The 4,948-nt window shown below is 57.9% G+C and overlaps 3 non-coding genes across 3 annotated transcripts in view; all 3 read left to right on the forward strand.

Moving 5' to 3' along the window:
• Window positions 1-1,468: 1,468 nt before the first annotated feature.
• LOC126333478 (small subunit ribosomal RNA) lies at window positions 1,469-3,361 on the forward strand. The gene has a single exon (XR_007564236.1). It is a non-coding gene; the product is annotated as a small subunit ribosomal RNA (ribosomal RNA).
• Window positions 3,362-3,723: 362 nt separating this feature from the next.
• Window positions 3,724-3,878, forward strand: LOC126333475 (5.8S ribosomal RNA). Its single transcript, XR_007564233.1, has one exon. It is a non-coding gene; the product is annotated as a 5.8S ribosomal RNA (ribosomal RNA).
• Window positions 3,879-4,066: 188 nt separating this feature from the next.
• The window catches only part of LOC126333480 (large subunit ribosomal RNA), a 4,222-nt gene continuing 3,340 nt past the window's right edge, over window positions 4,067-4,948 (forward strand). The window contains exon 1 of the ribosomal RNA XR_007564238.1: window positions 4,067-4,948. This exon is cut by the window's right edge and continues 3,340 nt beyond it. This is a non-coding gene — a ribosomal RNA (large subunit ribosomal RNA).

The following is a 4,948-nucleotide window of genomic DNA, read 5'->3' on the forward strand; positions in this document are numbered from 1 at the left end:
AGAGTGAAGTAGTGTGATACGTGTGACCGTACGCTGGCTGTGCCCAACGGTGTCGAATCTCAATTTCCATATGTTGTGCTTGATGCTACTTGTCTCGTCTCCCAATAACAGCTAGGTTGCACTGTGGTACGCCGTAGAGGCGTGTGGGAGGAACGTACGAACGCATTGTATGTCACCCTGGGTCGCTGGGGGTGGTGGTGCGGTGAGTCAGGTCAGGTCAGGTCAGCGTGAGCCGTCTGATGTAGTGACGCGTGTATTCCGACTTTGTCGTATTGCCTCACACAAAGTGCTACCCTGGTGGACCGCGTTCCATATCTGGGACATGCCGCAGATGCCGGTTGACAGTGGATCGCGGAAGGTACATCGCATACGTGCGCGGGCCACCTTCCACGTGTTCTCTTCTGCACATGTCGCAGTGTGTATGTGGTCTGATGTAGCGTGTCGTGACACATGACATCCTGGCATGCAAGAATTGTTGAATTCGCAAATGTAGGTGGACATCTACGTTTACTGCCCAAGATACGCAAATGAACTGGAAATCCGTTGTTGAGCGGTTGTTCACGCTGGAGGTGAATCTGTGATGGCGACGATCGGTACAGCTATTAACCGGTTGTTTCAGCGGTACCCGCCACATCCACACGCGTGACTAGGCCCATGTGGGTATGAAGCGATACGCGGCGGTGGCTTGGTGGGACTGTTCCCGGCCGGTGAAGGGGGGCCGCCCGGCGTGTTGGCCGCGCGCTGCGTGGGCGCACGCGCAACAGGCGGCTGGTGGGGGGCGCCGAGTGGCAGGAGCGCCAGCCGACGGGCCCGGCAGGCGGCGCAGCTACGCTGCGGCGCACCCTGCACGCGGCGCCTGGCGGCCAAAGTTGGTTCAGCCGAGCCCGGTGCGAAGCGCGGTGGACATCTGCAGTGTGCTGGTCTGATTGAGGACTGTGTGCGTTGAGGATGCGCCGCCGCCTGGCACTCGGCGCCGCGACGCCGTCTGCTGCTCGGTCGCCCCAGCGGTTCTCGCAGGTGGTTTGTATCGCAGTTGTGCGGACGTGTTGGCGCGTGCGCTGTGCTGGGAGAGTTCGCTTCTGCACCCAAGTGGGGCTTTGCCCTTGTGTGGCGCTGGCGTTGGAGCTGCCGGTCACCATAGGTGGCGCGTGTTGTCTCCCGCCGGCAATGCCACGACAGCACGCTCCCGGGCCTCTGTCGGCAGCGGCAAGCTCAGTTGGGAGCAAGGGTGTTCGCACTAAAACCGTCTACTCGCCTAACTCCGGGCGATTGCGCCTCTCTCGAAACCGACCAAGTACCTAGGACGGCGCTGCGCGCCGCCGGGACCTGAGAGGGTTTCGAGGTGTATCGTGCAGGGGAGCTCGGCCTCCTCCTGTTTGCAGAATAATTGAGCGGACGCTTGCGTGTTCGCGCGGGCCCCCGGGACACACTCCCGGGCGGCCGGCTGCTCAGCTCTAGTTGACGCAGCTCCCTGGTTGATCCTGCCAGTAGTCATATGCTTGTCTCAAAGATTAAGCCATGCATGTCTCAGTACAAGCCGCATTAAGGTGAAACCGCGAATGGCTCATTAAATCAGTTATGGTTCCTTAGATCGTACCCACGTTACTTGGATAACTGTGGTAATTCTAGAGCTAATACATGCAAACAGAGTCCCGACCAGAGATGGAAGGGACGCTTTTATTAGATCAAAACCAATCGGATTGGCTTGTCTGGTCCGTTTGCCTTGGTGACTCTGAATAACTTTGGGCTGATCGCACGGTCCTCGTACCGGCGACGCATCTTTCAAATGTCTGCCTTATCAACTGTCGATGGTAGGTTCTGCGCCTACCATGGTTGTAACGGGTAACGGGGAATCAGGGTTCGATTCCGGAGAGGGAGCCTGAGAAACGGCTACCACATCCAAGGAAGGCAGCAGGCGCGCAAATTACCCACTCCCGGCACGGGGAGGTAGTGACGAAAAATAACGATACGGGACTCATCCGAGGCCCCGTAATCGGAATGAGTACACTTTAAATCCTTTAACGAGTATCTATTGGAGGGCAAGTCTGGTGCCAGCAGCCGCGGTAATTCCAGCTCCAATAGCGTATATTAAAGTTGTTGCGGTTAAAAAGCTCGTAGTTGGATTTGTGTCCCACGCTGTTGGTTCACCGCCCGTCGGTGTTTAACTGGCATGTATCGTGGGACGTCCTGCCGGTGGGGCGAGCCGAAGGGGTGCTTTCGCGTCCCGAGGCGGACCCCGTTTAAATCCTACCAGGGTGCTCTTTGTTGAGTGTCTCGGTGGGCCGGCACGTTTACTTTGAACAAATTAGAGTGCTTAAAGCAGGCAAGCCCGCCTGAATACTGTGTGCATGGAATAATGGAATAGGACCTCGGTTCTATTTTGTTGGTTTTCGGAACCCGAGGTAATGATTAATAGGGACAGGCGGGGGCATTCGTATTGCGACGTTAGAGGTGAAATTCTTGGATCGTCGCAAGACGAACAGAAGCGAAAGCATTTGCCAAGTATGTTTTCATTAATCAAGAACGAAAGTTAGAGGTTCGAAGGCGATCAGATACCGCCCTAGTTCTAACCATAAACGATGCCAGCCAGCGATCCGCCGCAGTTCCTCCGATGACTCGGCGGGCAGCCTCCGGGAAACCAAAGCTTTTGGGTTCCGGGGGAAGTATGGTTGCAAAGCTGAAACTTAAAGGAATTGACGGAAGGGCACCACCAGGAGTGGAGCCTGCGGCTTAATTTGACTCAACACGGGAAACCTCACCAGGCCCGGACACCGGAAGGATTGACAGATTGATAGCTCTTTCTTGATTCGGTGGGTGGTGGTGCATGGCCGTTCTTAGTTGGTGGAGCGATTTGTCTGGTTAATTCCGATAACGAACGAGACTCTAGCCTGCTAACTAGTCGCGTGACATCCTTCGTGCTGTCAGCGATTACTTTTCTTCTTAGAGGGACAGGCGGCTTCTAGCCGCACGAGATTGAGCAATAACAGGTCTGTGATGCCCTTAGATGTTCTGGGCCGCACGCGCGCTACACTGAAGGAATCAGCGTGTCTTCCTAGGCCGAAAGGTCGGGGTAACCCGCTGAACCTCCTTCGTGCTAGGGATTGGGGCTTGCAATTGTTCCCCATGAACGAGGAATTCCCAGTAAGCGCGAGTCATAAGCTCGCGTTGATTACGTCCCTGCCCTTTGTACACACCGCCCGTCGCTACTACCGATTGAATGATTTAGTGAGGTCTTCGGACTGGTACGCGGCATCGACTCTGTCGTTGCCGATGCTACCGGAAAGATGACCAAACTTGATCATTTAGAGGAAGTAAAAGTCGTAACAAGGTTTCCGTAGGTGAACCTGCGGAAGGATCATTACCGACTAGACTGCATGTCTTTCGATGTGCGTGTCGTGTCGCGCAACACGCTACCTGTACGGCAGTGGCCGTGCGCCGCGTGCGGAACCACGCGTGCCTCTCAAAACTAGCGGAAGTGTTGTTGTTGTGTGGTACGAGCGCTGAAGCTCTGGAGCGGCTGGCCTGCGGTACCTGGCGCCTGGCGCCGGTTTTGAATGACGTTCGCCCGAGTGCCTGTCCGCTCCGGTGTGGAGCCGTACGACGCCCATCGGCTGTGAGGCCGTTGGACACAAAAAAAATAGTGGAACAGGGGCCGTCAGACGCCTCAGTCCCGCAAATGCTACTGTCTTGAAAGAGACAGTGGGAGACTGAAAAGGAAAAGATCACCCAGGACGGTGGATCACTCGGCTCGTGGGTCGATGAAGAACGCAGCAAATTGCGCGTCGACATGTGAACTGCAGGACACATGAACATCGACGTTTCGAACGCACATTGCGGTCCATGGATTCCGTTCCCGGGCCACGTCTGGCTGAGGGTCGGCTACGTATACTGAAGCGCGCGGCGTTTGTCCCGCTTCGGAGACGTGGGAGTGTCGTGGTCGCCTGTGTGGCCGGCCGCGTCTCCTTAAACGTGCGATGCGCGCCCGTCGCCTGGCGGTTCGCATACCGGTACTTTCTCGGTAGCGTGCACAGCCGGCTGGCGGTGTGGCGTGCGACACCTCGTACAACGACCTCAGAGCAGGCGAGACTACCCGCTGAATTTAAGCATATTACTAAGCGGAGGAAAAGAAACTAACAAGGATTCCCCCAGTAGCGGCGAGCGAACAGGGAAGAGTCCAGCACCGAACCCCGCAGGCTGCCGCCTGTCGTGGCATGTGGTGTTTGGGAGGGTCCACTACCCCGACGCCTCGCGCCGAGCCCAAGTCCAACTTGAATGAGGCCACGGCCCGTAGAGGGTGCCAGGCCCGTAGCGGCCGGTGCGAGCGTCGGCGGGACCTCTCCTTCGAGTCGGGTTGCTTGAGAGTGCAGCTCCAAGTGGGTGGTAAACTCCATCTGAGACTAAATATGACCACGAGACCGATAGCGAACAAGTACCGTGAGGGAAAGTTGAAAAGAACTTTGAAGAGAGAGTTCAAAAGTACGTGAAACCGTTCTGGGGTAAACGTGAGAAGTCCGAAAGGTCGAACGGGTGAGATTCACGCCCATCCGGCCACTGGCCCCCGCCCTCGGCAGATGGGGCCGGCCGCCCGCGCGGAGCAATCCGCGGCGGGGTCGTGTCCGGTTGCCTTTCCACTCGCCGCGGGGTGGGGCCGTTCCGGTGTGCGGTGGGCCGCACTTCTCCCCTAGTAGGACGTCGCGACCCGCTGGGTGCCGGCCTACGGCCCGGGTGCGCAGCCTGTCCTTCCGCGGGCCTCGGTTCGCGTCTGTTGGGCAGAGCCCCGGTGTCCTGGCTGGCTGCTCGGCGGTATATCTGGAGGAGTCGATTCGCCCCTTTGGGCGCTCGGGCTCCCGGCAAGCGCGCGCGGTTCTTCCCGGATGACGGACCTACCTGGCCCGGCCCCGGACCCGCGCCGCTGTTGGCTCGGGATGCTCTCGGGCGGAATAATCGC

This window comes from Schistocerca gregaria, unplaced genomic scaffold (genome assembly GCF_023897955.1).
Source record: "Schistocerca gregaria isolate iqSchGreg1 unplaced genomic scaffold, iqSchGreg1.2 ptg001600l, whole genome shotgun sequence".
NCBI classification, from domain to species: domain Eukaryota; kingdom Metazoa; phylum Arthropoda; class Insecta; order Orthoptera; family Acrididae; genus Schistocerca; species Schistocerca gregaria.